This window comes from Furipterus horrens, unplaced genomic scaffold, assembly GCF_987537825.1.
Source record: "Furipterus horrens unplaced genomic scaffold, mFurHor1.1.pri manual_scaffold_5, whole genome shotgun sequence".
NCBI classification, from domain to species: Eukaryota; Metazoa; Chordata; class Mammalia; order Chiroptera; family Furipteridae; genus Furipterus; species Furipterus horrens.
This window is the reverse complement of record NW_028327175.1, coordinates 59170758-59191015: the sequence shown is the minus strand read 5'-3', so window position 1 is coordinate 59191015 and position 20258 is coordinate 59170758. Positions and strand designations below refer to the sequence as shown.

Sequence of the window (20258 nt, the reverse complement as noted above, 5' to 3'; positions counted from 1 at the left end):
ATGGACGTTCATAGTAGCTTTATTCATAATTGCCAAATCTTGAAAGCAACCAAGATGTCCTTCAACAGAAGAATGAATAAACTGTGGTACATCCAGACAATAGAATATTAATCAGCACTAAAAGGAAACGAGATCTTAAACCATAAAAAATGTGGAGGAAACATAAATGTATTTTGCTAAGAGAAAGAAGTCAACCTGAAAATGCTACACACTGTGTAATTCCAATTATATGACACTCTGAAAAAGGTAAAAGTATGGAGACAGTAAAGAGATCAGTGGTTGCCAAGGGCTGGGGTGGGAGACAGATGAATAGGGGGAGCACAGAGCATTTTTAGGGTAGTGAAATTGCTAGCTATCATACTATAATGATGAATACAAGTTATTATACATTTGTCCAAACCCATACAATGAACAAGAGTGAACCCTAATGTAAATTACAGACTTTGGATGATTAAAACATGTCAATGTAGATTCATCAACTGTAACAAAACTACCACTCTGATGGGGGATGTTGATATTGGGGGAGACTATGCATCTGTGGGGACAGGTGGGTCTATGAGAAATATCTGTACTTCCACTCAATTTTGCTGTGAACATAAAACTGCTCTAAAAATTAGCCATAAAAAAATCTATAGTCTTCATTTATACAGGCAAAAATGAGTTCAAAGATATAATTTATAATATATAATACATATGCATTTATAATAAATATTTTTAATATCTAGGCACAAACACCAGAATATTTAAGGAAACACAGATAAGAAGTGTACATGTGTATATATATATTCATAAATATATAAGGAAAACCATGCTTCAAGAATACTATGTATTGAATACTTGAATAGAAATATTGGGAAACAATTCTCCACAGGTCTCTCGTGTTTCTGCACATCTGGAAAACAGAGACAATAACTGCCTTTGTTCCACACTATCTTTTTTAAAAAATGTTTATTTCTGAGGTACACTTTACATACCATAAAATTCATCCTGTTAAAGTGTACAATTCAGTGGTCTTAAGTATATTCACTAAAGTGTGCAACCAACACCACTATCTAATTTCAAAACATTTTTATTACCCCAAAAAAGAAACTTTGTACTTGTTAGCAATCACTCTCCATTCCACCCTCCCACCCCCACCCCCCCACAAACCATTAATCTACTTTCTGTCTCTAAGGATTTTTAGTCTGGAAATTTCAGATTAATGAAGTCAGAAAATATGTAAGCCTGGTTTCTTTCATTTAGCATAAAGTCTTCAAGTTTAATTCATGTTGTAGCATACAGTGTTTCATTTTCGTGATATGTTTCATCAAATAATATACCACATTTTGATTGTCCATTTATCAGTTAATGGAAATTTGGATTGTTTCTACTTTTTCACTATTATAAATAATGCTGCTATGAATTTTCACGTACTTTGTGTGTGTGTGTGTGTGTGTGTGTGTGTGTGTGTGTGTGTGTGTATCTTCAGTTCTCTTAGGTTTATTCCTGGCAGTGGAATTGCTGGGTCATATGGTAAGTCTACTTTTCACATTTTGAGAAATTGCCCAACTGTTTTGCAAGGTGGTTGCCCTATTTTAAAATGTCATTTTATATGTCTTACCAGCAATGTATGAAGTTTCTAATTTCTATGAAACCTGGTTGAGAGTTGCTTAGGTTTTATTTCCCAGCTTTGGAAGAGTAAATAGCAATGAATAAAATTCTTGTCTATAGACATGCAAATAAATCATTTCTGGAGGAAGGACAATTGGTAGCTTCTAACCCCAAAAGCAAGTTTTAAGTCTGTCTGCAAATTCATTTCAATATTTCTGTTCTTTAACTTTCCTTTGAACCAGTTGTGAAATTTTCCTGCTTCTCTCATTAATTTTTTAAAAAGGTAAAAAAAAAAAAAAAAGTTACATAGAATCTTTGATATATGTTCATTTTATATCTATATCAGAGACATGATTTTAACTGATTTTTGGAAAATTATTCTTTGATATGACTTTGATATTGACCTGCTGATACAGCATTTATATTTTTACAGCACTTTTCATATGCCCAACACTCTTTTGTTTTACTATTATCATTTAGCTTCATAGCAAAGTACTGTAAAGTAGATACCATTAATAACTTGTCTCCCTCTACTTTTCTGTTAACAAATAGGAACCTGATACACTGAGTTCACAGAAAAATGAACTAGGATTAAAATCCAGGCAGTTTGGTGCCAGAGTCCCCAATCTTAACCACTGCTCCATACTCACATTCTCCAAACAGAGAACACTTAAATTTTAAGTACTAACCTCGAGTGTCTGAGACAGAGATTTCTCAGGATAAATCTATAAATTAGTTTTTAATTCTGATTTGGCTTCCTTTGGAGCTTGAAATTTGGGGAAAATGTGCTAGTTGTTATTACACCAATATTTCCAGTGATATTGAAAAATATGAGACAGTTTTAGTTACGAATTTAGCATTCTTGCACTGTCTCTCCCCCAGTATCTTGAGTTTAATCTTATGTGATCATGGCTCTGGACCATGTTTAAAAACGGGACAACAGGCCCCAAACAAAGACTTAATTACAATTTCAGCTCTCCCATAAATAGAATCTTAAGCATGTCAATCAGGAATCACCTGATCTGCATGAGTTAGGTAATCTGTCTTGTAGACCCCTGCCATTCCCTGAAGGAAAGTGCCGTGCAATAACCAACCCACTTTTTTTGTCTAATGTAGCTTCCTTGATCTTGCTCAGGAGATTGGATGCTGCCTGATTCAAATCTATTTCTGCCCAAATAAACTCTTTAAAATTTTAATATGCCTCAGTTTATCTTTTAACAGCCATGATGAGAATAATTCTTTGGGCTTTCAAGTTAGGAAGACAAGTTCTGTTGACCTTGAATAACCCTGCTTCCCATTTCCAGCTTCACTACAATTTCTTGGCTGATTATAATAGTTGGTGATTAAGAATCTGTATTATTAAGAAAAGATTAAATTATACTAAATAAACTTCTTAGGAAAACAGGAAGTCAATAACACAATTTAGAACTATTTACATTCCAAAGAGTTAAAATAGTCTTTGAAGTTTAGACTCAATGAGCTATCCAGAAAACTGCCACCCAGAATGTTTTATTTCTCCAGGTGTCGAAGTAGCTGAACTTTGATCACATTAGTTAGGGGCCTTCCCAGCACTACATGGAAGTCCATTCACCATTATTAAATAAAATTGTGCTGCTTTTCTCCCTGGAGCATGCTATGATGCATTGGGCATCTTTAAAACTGTGTGAATCAGCTCAACACATATTGATTACTGCAGTTGTTTTGCAAATGACTATCTTTCACAAGTATTCCCAGGACTCACCAAAAGTGAATCAGAAGCATGCCATTAATTCTCAAGTTCAAATCAGACCATCCCAGACCTGCCCTCCAACTTCTTAGAAAACCAATTCAGAGGCGTTTGTGTGACAGAAAAATAGATATTTTAATATCTTAATGTAAATGAGAAAAATGACAATATTCAGCCTTGACTGTAGATTTATATCAGGCAGGAGGTTTAAAAAATATAAGTACCTGAGATACACACAAATCAATTACAATAGTATATGTAGGGGTCTGTAATTTTAAAAAACTTGGATATCTGAGTGCTTAAAAGTTTCAGAGGTGATTCTGATGCTCAGAAGATGAGTTAAGAACTGCCATCTGAAATATTATTATATTGATATTTTGAATCTCAATTCTGGTAAATTTAAGTAATAGATGTGTCAACTCATTAGTTTTCTCCTCTTTTACAACCAATCCAGTTGTTTCTGGATTGGCGTAATCAACATATTTTTAATTTAAAAAAATGCATTTGGGACAAATGATTATTTGGTCAATCTCGTTTTCTGTAGTTAAACTAGACAAAAATGAGCAAACCAATTTTTCAAGCTGGCTTCCTTTATATTCAGGATTGTCAGTGATAGTTACTTTGGCTGGTTAGAAACTGAAAGCCTATGCCTGAAACGGAAAGGGTGGCTGGTGAATGCAGATTAGAGCAACCAGCTGCATTCCTGGAGGTACTATCCCTCAAGATCCTTTTTTAAACCTTATTTGCCTCCTGCTTCTGTCTCATTGCCAAGTTCTCTTTTAACTTTATTTTTTGGTGTCATCCATTAAAAATTGAATGGTCTCAAAACTTGTAATTTCACTTACAAGGTTTTTCTGACAAGCAAGAGAGTTAAATTTCTTTGTTCTGTATTGCAGATTGTGAATAGAGAAAAGCAGTATTAATCTAGATTCCACCAAGTCAGGAACCACTTATTCCATTTACTCAGGTACCTGTTTGACTATGCTGAATAATTCAATATGTGTTAGCATAAATGTTATTTGAGGGGAACTGAGACTTTTATGGAAGCTAAAACTTGTGATTTTGTCAACTTCCCACTAATATTTCAGGACCATTCACTCAAAATTTATCATGCTTTGTTTTCTGTAGCAAAATGCAATTTCAAGATTCATCTAAGATTTCAAATTACCAAAAGGAAAAGTCTGCTCACAGAACCAGCTACCTAATTTGTGGGGCCCAACGTAAAGTGAAAATATGGGGCCTCTTGTTCAAAAATTATGAAGAATTTCAAATAACAATAGTAGATCATTAAACTGAGTGCAGAGCCCTTCTGAATGTGGGTTATTCTATGTGCATGTGTGTTGCATGGGAATGTATACACACACAAACTTTTATATATAAAATTAGATTTTTAGGCATTTTTTCAAATATATATGCTTATATATACATATGTATCTGTGTCTACACACGTATAACTATCCTCCTCCTTAAAAATCTTATCGCTTAAAACTTGAACTCATCTTCCAGGAAGATGATTCTAAATAAAAGTTAAGTCTGTATAGTTTTATAAGATGCTACCAATCTGCCTCCTTACCTCTCTGATTGCTTCCACCATTCTATACCAGCTCACTCCATTCTTGTCCCATTTGCCCCTGTTGCTCTTTGAATGTGACAAAAAAGCTCAATGTAGGTGCTCAGTAATATATTTATTGAATGAATAACTAAGGAAGCCAACAGAAGGCTATTTCAGACCAATCTTTGCTCTAGGATGGAATTATTCAATGTTGTAAGACATTATTCTAAATGATTGGGTTCTTATATATAATTGATAACATAATTATTTGTGGTGGCAACAGAGTAGAAAAATAACAATAAAAGAGATAACTGATAATGAAAGAAAGAGTTGCATCATCACTTCGACTTAGATAATCTTGCCACAAAACCAGCTCTCTTGATTTCCCCATTTCTCTCACAGGGACCCAGAATCAAACACTCAGTTATGCTGACTCTTTCCTATTAAAAATGCCATCACCTTCATATCTCTCAAGCTTGTTTCTTACTTTCATCCCTTCTACCTTCCATCTATTTCAGAATTCCATCATCTAACCAAGGATTACTGCAGGAACCTCCTACATTGCCTCCTATCATCTCTCTTTCTAATCCTATGCACTATCATTAGAATAATTTCCCTAAAACACTGGTTTTCACAGATCCTCTCCAGCTCAATATCATTTAATATTTATACACTTATTTACAGATGGTAAAAATCAATGTGCAATAAAGCCTGTTACTAGAGGTAGAGAAACTGAGGAGTCTATTTAAGCTGTACTGTTAAATTCATAGCAAAATAATGCTAATGAAATTTAATATCTGTAACATAATTGTCCACATAGTTGTTATAATTAGATATCATTACAAAGTTACTTGCCAATAAAAAAATAAATAAAAGTTCTTTTTAAAAACTATGTTTTATGCTTATGCATGCATGTTCTAGAATTCAATTCTTATTTAACATAGTAATGAACTAAACACTTGAAATAAACAAATGAATAAACAAATAGAAAATATTAAGAGTGTGTTTTATATTACCAAGCCAGATGGAGATTCTGGTAAGCTATTGGGGAAAATGAAACACAATGGGCAAAGGGAAAATAAAACTAACTGAATCACTGAGCCCTGGCTGCTGTGGCTCAGTGAATTGAGTGTCGGCCTGCGAGCCAAGTATTGCTGGTTCGATTCCCAGTCAGGGGACATTACTAGGTTGCATGTCAGGTCCCCAGTTGGGGGCGCGAGTGAGAGGCAACCACACAGTGATGTTTCTCTCCCTCTCTTTCTCCTTTACCCTCTCTCTAAAAAAAATAAAGTAAATAAACAAACAAATAATTTTAAAAAAAACTAACTGAATCACTGATCAAGGAATCAAGGAGAAATACACATATATTAAGGGGATTTGTTTACATTGAGTTATTTTGGTTATTTCAAGCTTTTAAAAATACCTGATCATTAAGTAGGTGATAAAGTAGATTAATTTTTAAATATTTAAATGATGTTTCTATGAAAAGAACCACAAAAATTACAACCTTTAAATGCAGGCCTAGTAGTAAGTAATCAAATAGTCATCATGGTACTTTAAATAGAAGTATATGATGTTGAGATAATTACAAAGGAAATGCCAAGGGAGACTCAGCTTGACCCTGAGGTCCTATTTCCTTTCTTGTTAGAAACACTTTAATTTAAACTTCAGAGTTATAACAATAAAAAGCACTTGAGAATCATCTGTAAGAATCACCATGGAGATCATGCTATGTTCTCAGGTCACATTAATTAGCAAATATTCATCGATTCCCTTCAGTACGCTCAGCACTGGACACGTTGAGGTAGGGGATGAGGATGACAGTAAGTGATAAAACTGGTCTTTGATGTTTACATTTTTTTCTATTGTGAGAAATCCATCCTTCCCCCAAAACCCTCCATTTCTGGTGATTATCAATTGGCTCATTGGACATAATCTGCAAATTCTTGTTGTTTACCTGTTCATCTCTGCAGCTCAATTCTTGTCACTACTTCTACGATCACACTCTTACTTCTCAGTACTTGCCCCTTCAAATGGAAGAGGGAGTCTAAAAATTTCTCTTAGGCAAATATCTTGGAGGATGAAGGGAAAAACACATCATGCTTATTATTATTATTATTTATTTTTTAGTTAAGTGGCCGGTATCCAGAAAAAAATAAACAGGATAATCCATATAACAATTTGGTTTTCTTCTTTCTCTTGAAAAATCTTAAAACCTGTCATTTTGGGGTCTGTATTTCCATATACTGCAGTTGGATCTGAACAGTAGTCTTTCTCTTTAGTTGGGACACGAGCTTCCCAATTTGTCACAGTTCTCCTACTGTGTGCTGTATTATACCCAGCCTACTTTACTCATTCAACTTCTCTGCCTTGCCCTGTAAGCATTTGTTTTTGCAAACCTTGATTTTTCTTAATTCATGAAATATGCTGTGTTTTTTATTTTTTTCCAAATCTAATTATCTAGAGAAACTGGGACACATCTCCAGATCTGAGAATATTCTGTGGCAATATATCACACCCCAAAATGGTGAGCCAACTAATGTCTATTTTCTTTTAATTTCGGGACAATTTTTTGCTCACCTCCTTCGACATCTTCTTCTAGAAAATTATTGTCTAATTAATTTATTCCAAAACAAGTGTCCCTGACTTGATCATAGGTCCTGGTTAGCATCTGTGTGAGAAATCTAGTGCAAAAAAATGCCTCCTTGTGGTTTGTCCTAATATTGCAGCACATAGAATAAGACTTTCTGCAATTATATTGCTTATTGCACCAATATAATTATTTTTCAAAATAGTAATGTTGGGAAAAATTGTCCACTACTTGAAAATGGGCAAAGAGATTACTGAGTTTAGCAAACCTTCTGGAGATTATTTGATTGTAAAAGGTTGTGTATCTTTGATCAACTTTCTATTGAGGAGGCTCTTTTACATCTCAATACCATAGAAATTAGCTCATACAAAACTAGTAGTAATGCAGTAATTCTTGTAAATAGCAATGCAAATGAATTAATTTTTTCTTGTAGATATGAAATTGATTTCTGCCTTGTATCACAAAACATTAAATGTTATTATCCTATAGATTAACCACTTTTGTATCTATTAGCAAATTCTTTTCAGCATTCCTTGTAATATGTGTATGTACATATTTGAAATTTTCCTTCAAACTAACTCATTATTAATGAGTTGAAAATCTTTCACATATTCATTTTATATTTACATGAGAGTAAATCTTTTTTTCTTTTTGAACGCCATACTTTATCGGTTAAATACCTGCTAGTTCCAATTTAAAAAGAAACTCAGAAAGTTTACTATGTAAACCTAAATTACAGAAAAATTAGTGAAGCAGAAAGAATATTTTAGGTACAGTGACTATAGTTTTTACATGTGGTATGTAAACTTTTCTATGGTAAAGGAATCTTCTCCACAAGGGTAGTCTGCTCTCAAACCCTTTCTTCTACCCCTTGTATTTTTTTTAATTCACAAAGGGGAAAAAGAAATTTTAGCAATATTAAAATTAGGTGAGAAAGGAAAAAAATAGTGGAAAGAAATGAAGACAGATTCAGGGCACCGTTTGAGCTATGTCTTTTTGTACAGAGCCTATTTTCAGGCCTAAAATCTTGGGCATTTGTGCGCTACAAAGTGAAGCCATTCCTTTTTCTATTTCAGTGACCCAGTGACTTCTCTAGCTGTTAAAGAAGGACATTAATTTACTACAACCCAAATACAATACAGTAGTCTTTAACTGGACTGGAGTTTTCTCTTCTCAAGTTTTATTTCTTTAGAATTGAGGAGTAAGACTCGTGGACACGGACAATGGTATGGTGATTGCCAGAGGGATGTCGGGGGAGATAGAAGAGGGTAAAGAGGGGATAAATGGTGATGGAAGGAGGCTTGACTTGGGGTGGTGAACACAATACAGATGATGTATTATAGAATTGCACACCTGAAACCTATATAATTTTATTAACCAATGTCACTCCAATAAATTCAGTTAAAAAATAAAAGTAGAATTGAGGAATAGCCATTTGGTAGTTGAGGTGAGAGCTTTAAAAAATATGATAATCAAGTATTTTCTTCAAGAGCCATCTGTCTAGTGTATTCACAAAGACACAAAGATATTGCCATCTAGTGGTTTTATTGAAGATATTCAGTAAAAATTTTTCTCATGAAGTTTCACATTAGTATTTTCTTTATGTCCTCCCCCAAAACATTCATTTTTTGAAAGCAATTATTAATAGACTTTTTCAAATTAAGGTTTCATATTTTGCCACTCCTCTCTTTCTTTTTAGGCTATGTTCCTTAAGTATTAAACTCTGTAGGATATGACTTAGAACAGGCAAAGATAGTTTTATAATTGAAGAAAATATTAATGAAAGGCAATGTTCAATAAAGAGACTGTCAGATATTAAACCCCCTAAACCAAATTAATAATCAAAGTAATAGTTCATATCAAATTTTATAAGAAAACTACATAAAATAGATATATATTGCATATAGTTACTAGCAGTGTTCTCTGGAGTGTGATCCATGGCTAGGCTCTTATACCAGGGTCATTTGCTTTTACTAAAGATCTCCATCATAGAAAAATTAGTTACAAAAGGATATTCAATTAAATAAAATATTACTTTATCATTGGTTTTGATTATGAAATAAGGAACAAATTTTTATAAAACTCTCCAACCCCAAAACTTCAACATTTAAATATATAAAAATTATATTTATAAACATAGCAAAATTTTATTTACAGATAAAAATAAAATCCAGACATTATCATTTTTTTTCTGCATTGGTATAAATTTTTGTAGTAAAAGAGAGTCACTCTTGTACTATAGAACTATTTCACTTCTAATAACAACATGAGACACCATAGCTCTCCCAAATATTCTGACTTCCTCTGGCCATGAAAGGGATTTTCCCAGGTTCTCCTTGAATTTTCAAATCATCACGTACCCAGGTATCATCAAAAGGAAACTTTCCCCCCAGTTTCTGAGTAATCTGATTCCACTTTGTGGAATTTAGCAGACTAGAGTGTCCTTTTCATTCTTGATCAAAAATGTGCCATGATGGAATCTATCCAGTCTAAGACAAACAAGATTTAAAAAAGCAATTTTGTGTCATCTTCTAAGGTAGATATAAAAGTCTAGATGGGAGACACAGAAATTAGACAGTGGTACAGATAGGCTCAGTTTATGACCCCTGTATAAAATAATGAAACCTTCTAAACTATGAAAATGGTTCAGGGGTACAAATTACCACGCCATCCCTGTGTAGTGTTCTAGAGGTAAGGAGAAGGAAAAGAATATTGCTGTATATTCATTCTGCATCTGTCCCCACATCCCAAACTGTTGCCATGGCTTAGGTAACTACAGATCCTGCTATAGTTGTTGTGGAAAATAAGCACAAATTTAAAGTTTGGAGTTGGTGTAAGATTTGATTTTGTCATTGAGTGATAAAGTTGCATGCAGGAAGGAAGCCATGTGAGCACACATAAGCCAAAGTTGGATAATCATACTCTCAATTCCTTCACTATTCTGCTATAATGGAATAATTTAATAAAAGTGAAGGATCCTGGTAGATTGCTAAGTATACAATCTAACTCTATATCTAATAAGAGTGAAGAAAAATATCAGACAATGGATTTTCTTTAAATTCACTAAGTTACTAAGCACGTCAATTAAGGAAAATACTATAGTTCTGCTAAACTTCAAGAGCTATTTGTAAAGTGCATTGATACAGGTCACAGTATTTGTCTAGAGGAAGGAAAACATAAACCTCTATTAGTTTGTAGAAATGTCAACCTTTTATTTATATAACATATAGATCTATTTATTATAAGGTATAATTTCTTCTTCAAGATTAAGCACAGAGGCCTACCCCTCCTCTCTCAAATACTGAATTTGAATCTATTTTTAATACGCTTTTAATAAGTCATCTCTACTTTTAATAAGCTTTCCAGGTTTTTCTGACATATATGTTTGAGAACCATTTTTCTAGACTTCATTAACAAAACCAGCAAAGCTAAATACTTTTCATGGAAAAGGCTTAAAGGCAACCAAGGGTGAAAAAGTGGAAAATGAGGTTAAAATTAATAGCCACTTAGCTGGGAGAGTGGTAGATCACCAAAGAGATTCCCAATTTACAATACCATTAGCACAGGGAATAATTTTTTAAGGAGTTTTACTACTATAGGTGGCAACCTGATAGAGTGAAAGAAAGAGTGCATACACTCAAAACTCAAACAGTTGTATTTATTTATTTATTTATTTATTTTTTATTTTTAATTTTTGGTTTTTCAATTACAGTTGTCCCCTTTTCCCCCAATTTCTCTCCCCCATCCAACCCACCCCCTCTCTCGCAATCATATCCCTCCCCATTGTCCATGTCCATGAGTCATTTATACGGGTTCTTTGACTAAACCCTTCCCTTACTTATCCCCCTTCTCTCCCTCTCCCCTCCCCCCTATTGACTGCTATTCTGCTCTTTGTCCTATTTAGTTCCTTTGTTTGTGTTGTTCTTTAGTTTCCTGTATTAGGTGATATCATATAGTATTTTTCTTTCTTTGCCTAGCTTATTTCACTAGACATAATTCTCTCTAGTTCCATCCACGTTGTTGCAAATGGCAGGAGTTCCTTCTTTCTTTCTGCTACATAGTATTCCATTGTGTAAATGTACCACAGTTTTTTGATCCACTCATCTACAGATGGGCACTTAGGTTGTTTCCAGCACTTAGTTATTGTAAACAGTGCTGCAATGAACATAGGGGTGCATAAGTTCTTTTGAATTAGTGTTTCAAGATTCTTCGGGTATAATCCTAGTAGTGGAGTCGCTGGTTCAAAAGGCAGTTCCATTTTTAATCTTCTGAGGTAATTCCATACTGTTCTCCATAGTGGCTGCACCAGTCTGCATTCCCACCAACAGTGCAGTAGGGTTCCCATTTCTCCACATCCTCGCCAGCACTTGTTGTTTGTTGATTTGTTGATGATGGCCATTCTGACTGGTGTAAAATGGTATATCATTGTGGTTTTTATTTGCATCTCCCTGATGGCTAATGATGTTGAGCATTTTTTCATGTGTCTATGGACCTTCTGTATGTCCTCTTCAGAGAAGTGTCAAACAGTTGTATTTATTAATTCAAGAGTTACCTATGGAGCACCAACTACATGCTAGGTGCTATGTTAGGTCCTGGAATTAGAAAGAAAAAATGTTTTCTTACTTAAAAAGCTCTTAGAATATAAAATGATTCTTAGACTTTAATGGAAATAAAAATCACCTTGGGTACTTGTTAAGAATACAGACACTCAGTATCCGGTTATGAAGAATACTCAACTAATTAGTCGTCGTCGTCGGCAGCCGTCCGTCTCGAGAGACGATGGTGTAGCTTCTTAAGTGTCTATCTGCACCGCCGAGAATGGCTGTGCAGTCCAACTCGGGAGTGACACGGTATCTGTCTCCTCCCGTGTTGAATCGACATCTTGTGATGACGCTGGAGTGTCCTCTCCAGTGAAGCTGAAGCTACAGAGCCTGGGCAGGGTGATATGGAGGGTCTGCTGTTGCCCATGCAGCAGACCCCCCCTCTCTTCGCAGCTGAAGGGTCCAAGGGAAAGACGGAGTCAATACAGCTTGGCTTCAGGTGCACCGCAGGAGTTGCCGGTGTTGACTACAATGTCAAACCGCCTTAGGGACTCCGGCTCCGGATTTTCTGTCGGGGTTTACTCCCTTAGCCTTTCCCCTGAAGAGGTATGCCGCAAGGCAGCAGAGGTTTTTTGGAGTCAGAGTTTTCCTTCTCTGATGTGCCCTGACTGGAAGATCGAACCAGCGACACTTAGCTCGCAGGCCGACGCTCAATCCACTGAGCCAAACCAGCCAGTCAACTAATTAGTAAGACTGAAAGTAAACAGATATTTGTAATAACAGTGGTAAGTTTTAAGAGATATATAGAAATGTTATTTGATCACTGACCCAGATCAGGAGGGTAGGGTAAATAGTAGGGATAGTTTTTCATAAAAGGTGATACCAAATTAAATTCTTGAATAAAACCTATAGTATTCTAGATGGAAAAAAAAGTGGGAAGAACATGGGAAATAGCACTGAATGATGAAAAAGTGAGGCAAATATGAGGCATCAAGGAAGGCTGTGGAATTCAGGAGTTGAGAGTGAGGCACAAGGGAAATGGGATTGGAGAAGCAGGCAGGAAGAGTCTTGTATCCTATGCTAAAGAGTTTTAATATCACCAAGAAATAAATGTTGACTCATTGAAGTATTTGAAGTTGTGGAGTAGAGGGTACTCTACCAGAGCTGGGTTTTAGAAAAAGCATTCTGATAGTACTAAGTGAATGGGTTGAGTGGGAGTTAGGGGGAGGCAAGAAGGTGAGAATGACAGGAAGATCAGTTAATTCAAACGAGAAATGTGTAGTACCTGCTTTAAAGAGATGGAGAAGAGAGAAGGGAGAAGTGTTAATGTGATTCAATTGATGGGATACGGAAAAAGGTGAAAAATTGATGGGATGAGAGGAAGAAGATAACAAGAAAATGTGAAGGATGACCCTCCAGTTTTCAGGTTTGAGTCCATTTATCTTATCTCCTTGGTAATTGCATTTCCTCTTTTTAATTAAGACTTTCCCTTTGTCATTTTAGCCCTTACTATTTTTTACTTTAATTAGCTATATCATTTGTTTGTGATATGTTCCAGATGTTACTATAACAAACACATTATCTCGCTGTAAAAGATACTGCTAATCTTCTGCCCTTAACCTTTCAGCTCCCTCCAGAGGTGGAGGTTAGCCTTGGTGGACAGTTCCTGGGAAAACCCAAAGCTTCTTTAAGCCCTGAACCTTTCTAGGTAAGGCCTTTCTCTGATCCTGGAATGTGCTTGATCTGTGCCCAAGGTAAGCCACAGTGTCTGAGAGTCAATCCCCCTGGAGTAAACCTCAACCAATGAGGGGAAAAAAAAAAAGGGAAAAAATACGCTTCCAAGCCTCTTAGCCTTTCATAAAGAATCCTCAGCAGCATCCCCTTCTCTGTCTCACTTCATTACACCGTCACCACATTTTCTGGGCACTTTTCCCAAATAATCTATTTAAACCCAAATCTCTGTCTCAGAGTTTGCTCTGAGGGAAACCAAAACTAAGGTACTCAAGTCTCATGACAACCCAATGAAGATGGTAGGAACTATTCCTGTCACCATTTTTTAATATGTGGAAACTGATGCTTGTGGAGGTTAAATAAGCTCTCCATATCACTTAGATGGCAGGTGTCAGAGCCTGGATTCAAATCCAAAGCCTGTGATCTCAACACAATGCTGTATTCCCAGTCCCAAATTCTAAGATGAATACCAGGCATTTTAACAGTAGGGAATTGTAACAGTGGGGAATTGTGACCCACCTCACCATTGTTTCTGTAAGTGGTGACTCTAACTAATGTGTAGCTTATTCATAAGCAGCATGTTTGTGTAAGAATCCTAGGAACTAACTTCAAAAGATACAGACTCTGACCTTCAGGCATCCCAGCTGCAGGAGACTTGTGGATCTTCAACCGTTGAGCCAGGATGACCTCAAGTCAGGATGATGTGAAACCAGGATGACTAAACCAGGATGACACACATCAGACCATCACTTGCCTTATTGGAATGAAGTAGAAAACTTTTCAACCCCCTCCCTTGATCTCTTTGTTCTGTTCCCCTCTCCCTCCTTAAAAAACCTCTGCCTGCACTGATATGTGGGATGGGCTTTGAGACATGAGTACCCCATCATTCCCCATCTTCCCACGGAGATGGATTTTGAGATGGGAATCCTCCATCTTCCAAATGGCCAGCATCTGAATAAACCACTTTCCTTTACATCAGTACCTGCCTCTCAAGTGTTTCGAAGTGGCAGGCACTCAGACCTGCATTTGGTTTCAGCATCACTAACTGTGGAGTAAAATCCAGAAGCAGTCTGTCAATATCTCTCAGGCAACATTGAAACTGACTACTATTTTCAGATTCTGATCTTTATTATTTTAAAGGCTGAACCTGAGACTTGCATGCCAGAACATGTTTTCTCTATTTATGTCCACCTTAGAGGGCTGAAAATTCACAATGCAGTTTCTTCCCTTTACTGAGATGGCAGTCATGTAGAATTTACAAACTGAGCAGATAACTTCTGAGTGAGGTCAAATGTAATGATATAATGGCAGAAAGTGGTATAATACATCAACTAAGCTTAACTCATTGCTCTGCCTGTCAGATTTCCCTAGAGCTTTCATGGTTTAGTTCCTGGTTAAGAATGTGATGTGGAAGTGAGTGATAAAAGAAAAAGGCAACTGCTATTTCAGGTCATTAAAAATAATGTAACAAGAACTCAGCAGCAGCTCATATTTTCTTTTATCTTGCTTATAATGTAAATAACACACATTAATGGGAAACATTAGAAAAAAATGAGATTAGAAAGCAGAAGATCTAATCTCAATTGCTACACCAATTATCTGTGTGACATTAAGCAAATTACCTAAGTTTTCAAAATCTTGGTTGTCATCTACAGAAGGAAGGGTTTCAAATATAAATGAGCCATAAGTTAATTTGTACTTTTAACATTTCTATGATTCTATTCAATTCTGAGTTAGTTATTTGAATACAGGAGCCTCAGTTTCAAATATACTAGTTCCCTTCCTGTCTCCCTGCACATATTTTGCACTTCCCTAAGTTTGTGCTTTTTACCTTTAACTTTCCTCCCATCTGGAGTTCACTCATATCTTTTATAAAATTTCAACCCAACTTTAAAAATTCTTTATCTTAATTATTGCAGAAATAATTGTGTCCTCCTCTGAATCCTCAAGCATTTATTATCACACCACCTATTTATATGGCACTTAGCATTTATAGCACAAGAAAACTATGCAAGAAACATCACAACAGACATAGAACATGGGATTAATTACTGGGGGAGTGGCTTGGACTGCAGTTCTCAACATGTGGTGCACAAATCATGTTGAGTTTCTATGACTCTATTCCTTTTTCTCTCATTGACCAGATCCACACTAGTGGGTAAAAACACTCCAGGTTGAATATAATTAGTATGTAACTGGACTCAAGTACATTATATATAGGCCATAATACACAAAGTAAAGCAGTACACTTGCAAGAAAATAATGAGTGAAGGGAACTCTGGCAAAAAGGAGAGCTCCAGTTCCACAGAAAGGGGGCAGCAGTGCCTTGGCTATGAGTAAGTATAGTTATCTGTGATGCTAAAGTTTGGTTCTTAAGAAAAGCTGTAAAATGGAAGTCTTTATTCCTTGTTCCTGTTTTTATTTTGCTTAAGTGTATTTTACTGATTATGCTATTACAGTTGTCCCAATTTTTCCCCATTTTCCCCCCTTCCCTCCAGTAATCCCACCCCTTAGTTCATGTCCATGGGTCGTGCATATAAGTTCTTTGGCTTCTCTATTTCCTATACCATTCTTAACATCTCCCTGTCTATTTTGTACCAATTGTGCTTTTTAATCCCTGTACCTTTTCCCCATTCTCCCTCTTTCCCTCACTATGGTAACCCTCCAAAAAATCTCCATACTTATTATTACATTTCTGTTATGGTTGTTTGTTTAGTTTGTTTTTGTTTTTTAGCTTCAGTTGTTGATAGTTCTGAGTTTGTTGTCACTTTAATGTTCATAGTTTTGATATTCTTTTTCTTAAATAAATCCCTTTAACATTTCAGATAATAATGGCTTGGTGGTGCTGAACTCCTTTAGCTTTACCTTGTCTGGGAAGCACTTTATCTGCCCTTTCACTAAATGATAGCTTTGCTGGCTGGATAGAGTAATCTTCGTTATAGGTCCTTGTATTTTATAACTTTGAATACTTCCTGCCAGGCCCTTCTTGCCTGCAAAGTTTCTTTTGAGAAATCAGCTGACAGTCCTATGGGAACTCCTTTGTAGGTAACTCTCTGCTTTTCACTTGCTTTTAAGATTTTATCTTTTACCTTTAACATATTAATTATGTGTTTTGGTATGGTCTCTTTGTGTCCATCTTGTTTGAGACTTACCATGCTTCCTGGACTTACATGTCTATTTTCTTCACCAAATTAGGGAAGCTTCCTTTCATTATTTTTTCAAATAAGTTTTTCATTTCTTACTCTTACTCTTCTCCTCTGGCATTCCTATGATTCAGATGTTGGCACTTTTGGAGATGTCCCAGAGTCTTCTTATTCTCTCCTTGTTTTTTTCAGTTCTTGTCTCTTCTTTCTGTTCCAGGTGAATGTTTATTTCTTTCTTTTGTTCCAAATCCTTGATTTGAACCTCAGATTCTTTCCCTTCACTGTTGGTGCCTTGTGGATTTTTCCTTATTTCACTTAGTGTAGCCTTCATTTCTTCCTTATGTTTTGCTGTACTCAATGAGTTCTCTGAGCATCCTGATCACCAGTGTCTTGATCTCTTCATCTGATAAGATTGTTTATCTCCATTTTATTTAGTTCTTCTTCTGAGGTTTTGTTCTGTTCTTTCATTTGGGCCATATGTCTTTGTCTCCTCAATTTGGCATCCTCCCTGTATTTGTTTCTGTGCATTAGGTAGAGCTGCTTTGACTCTCAGTCTTAGCACACCTATTAAGTTGTATGGGGCAGAGCATTTGGTATTCACCAAGGTGGGGTCAATTTGGAGGTGTAGGTACACATGCTTTGCCCCCTTGTGCAACTATAAGAAGGTTCACAACTAACCTCAAAACAAAAAACACCCAGAACTGCCAGAAAATTGAACTGTATGAAAGTCTGACAACAAAGGATTTAAAGACGCCATATTTATCGAGATGGTTAGGAGGGGTGGAGACCGGGAGCTAGGGTGGAGAGTATGCAGTGTGGTGGTGGCAAAGTGGTAGCGGCAGTGGCCAGTGAAACAGGCAGTGTCACATTCACGTGTGGTGGATAAAATAGAAGGAATACCTTGGCAGTGAGCGATCCCAGCCCCAGGCCAAACCACACAACCCAGGGTTCCAGTGCCAGGAAAATATACCCTCATAACTTCTGGCTGTAAAAACCAGTAGGGATTGGGGCAGTGGAATAAACTACCAATCTCTCAGGAGAGTCCATTTAAAGGGCCCATACAATCTTAGAATATACGCAAACCCACTCATTCTGGGAACCACCACCAGGGCAAACAGCTAGAAAGGCACCAGTTGCATAATGGAAGGGAGTGAAGTGACTGGAAATAGGTCAAGCACTGAGCAAGCCTCCAGCATTCAGAAAGTGGCATTGTTCCCTCTTTGACCCTTCTCCCACATACAGAGCTGTTCCTGTTTTTCAAATGTTAGCGATAAAATCAAACATTTTAAACATATCTCTGTAGGTCTTATTTAGATGGTAGGTGATCTCTGGTTCCTGATCTACTTTTCCTCAGCCCATTACAGTCTGGCTTTTTCAGTGAGATCACTCTGCCAAAAGGTACCAGTTAACAGTTACCAGTTTTATTACCCAAGAGAAGTAACTTAACTTGTCCCAGCATCAGTTTTATGTACTTTATTGATTATGCTATTATAGTAGTTCCAGTTTTCCTCCAGTGCCTCCCTCCACCTAGTACCCTACATTTCTTTCAGCAATCCCCCCTTAATTCATGTTTATGGGTCATGCATATAAATTTTTTGACTATCCCACTTCCTACACTGTTCTTAACACCTCCCTGTCTATTCTGTACCTGCCAATTTGTATTTCTTAATCCTTGTGCCATTTTCCTCATTATCTCCTTTTCCCCTCCTGATAACACTCCAAATGAGCTCCATATCTATGATTCTATTTCTGTTCTTCTTTTTTGCTTATATTTTTTTTTAGAGTCAATTATTGATAGCTGTAAATTTGTTGCATTTTAATGTTCTAGTTTTGATCTTCTTCTTTTTCTTAAATAAGTTCCTTTAATATTTCATGTAATAATGACTTGGTGATGATGAACTCCTTTAGTTTTACCTTGCCTGGGAAACACTTTATCTGCCCTTCAATTCTAAATGATAGCTTTGCTGGATAGAGTAATCTAGGTTGTAGGTCCTTGCAGGAATACTTCTTGCCAGTTCAGTTATCAATTTCTTGCTCTTTCTCCTCTCCTTCTGGCACCCCTATGATTTGAATATTGGTACATTTGAAGTTGTCCCAGAGGCTCCTTACCTATCCTTATTTTTTTGGATTCTTTTTTCTTCTTACTGTTCTGATTGAATGTTTTTTTCTTCCCTATGTTCCAAATCATTGATTTGATTCTCAGCTTCATCCACTCCACCACTGGTTCCCTGTAAATTGTTCTTCACTTCTCTTAGTGTAACCTTCAATTCTGCCTGAGTCATTTCTTATGCTGTTGTATTACCCAATGAGTTCCTTGAATATCCTGATAACCAGTGTTTTGAACACTGCATCTGATAGACTGCTTAGTTCCCTTTTGTTTAGGTCTTTTTCTGGAATTCTGTTTTGTTCTTTCATTTGGGCCTTTTTTCTTTTTTTTTGTCTCCTCATTTTGGCAGCCTCTCTATGTTTGTATGTATTAATTAGAGTTGCTTTGACTTTCTGTCTCAGTACTGTGGCCTATTGTAGGAAAGTGCACCAGTAAGTTGGGTGGGGCAGAGCCTTAGGTAACTGCCAGGGCAGGGAAACTATGTGAACCAGGTTGATGGAGTCTCCGTTACAGTGTTTCCACTCTGTGGCTCTGTGTGGGGGAGGGCTCAGAAAGGTGACAATGCCACTCCTGGCCTCTGGAGTTTTGTCTAGGAGGAAGCTGTCTCTAGCATTCACCCTGATGTCAGACACTTCGATTTTTCCATGTATGCCATTGGTGCCCCTCCAGCTGCTGCCCTGTTGCTGGAGCCCAAAGGGAGAGAGTCTGCATAAATCTTAAGTCCATTGCAGGCCCTTTAAGAGGAGACAAATGAGAATCCCTCGCTTTCTTCCACTACCTCAACCCCCACTGTTTTTTTACAACCAGAAATTATGGGAACATCGTCCTGGAACTGAACCCTGGGCTAAGTGGTCTGATGTGGAGCTGAGATCCCCCCTCTTGAGGTATCCCTCCCAATTTTTATCCATCCCATGTAGGTATAGAACTGACCATTTTGTTTCTCTCCATATCTGTGCCCTCTGCGGGTCTCCACCCCCCCTACCAATCTGGATGTATGTGACTTCTTTAATTCCTTGGTTTTTGGATTTTCATACAGCTCAATTTTCTGATGACTCTGAGTGATATTTGTTTTGTAGTCTAGTTGTGCAAGGAGGCAAGCCATGTTTACCTATGCCTCTATCTTGACTGGAAGTCCCTTATTTGTTGTCTATGATATTGATCTCACAGGATGTATGAGCAGTAAATAATAAAACATCTATAAATAAGCACACAGAAATAAGCATCCCATGACTGCTTATTCCTACTATGTTTGAACCATGTTGCCATCTGGCTTCCTCC

The 20258-nt window shown here is 36.6% G+C and overlaps 1 long non-coding RNA gene across 1 annotated transcript in view; it reads right to left on the bottom strand.

Annotated features, from left to right (window-relative positions):
* Window positions 1–11812: 11812 nt before the first annotated feature.
* Window positions 11813–20258, bottom strand: part of LOC150008687 (uncharacterized) — a 28047-nt gene continuing 19601 nt past the window's right edge. The window contains exons 4-5 of the long non-coding RNA XR_016511332.1: window positions 14360–14448; window positions 11813–12050 (exon numbers count right to left, since the gene is read on the bottom strand). This is a non-coding gene — a long non-coding RNA (uncharacterized LOC150008687). The remainder of the gene's footprint in view (window positions 12051–14359; window positions 14449–20258) is intronic.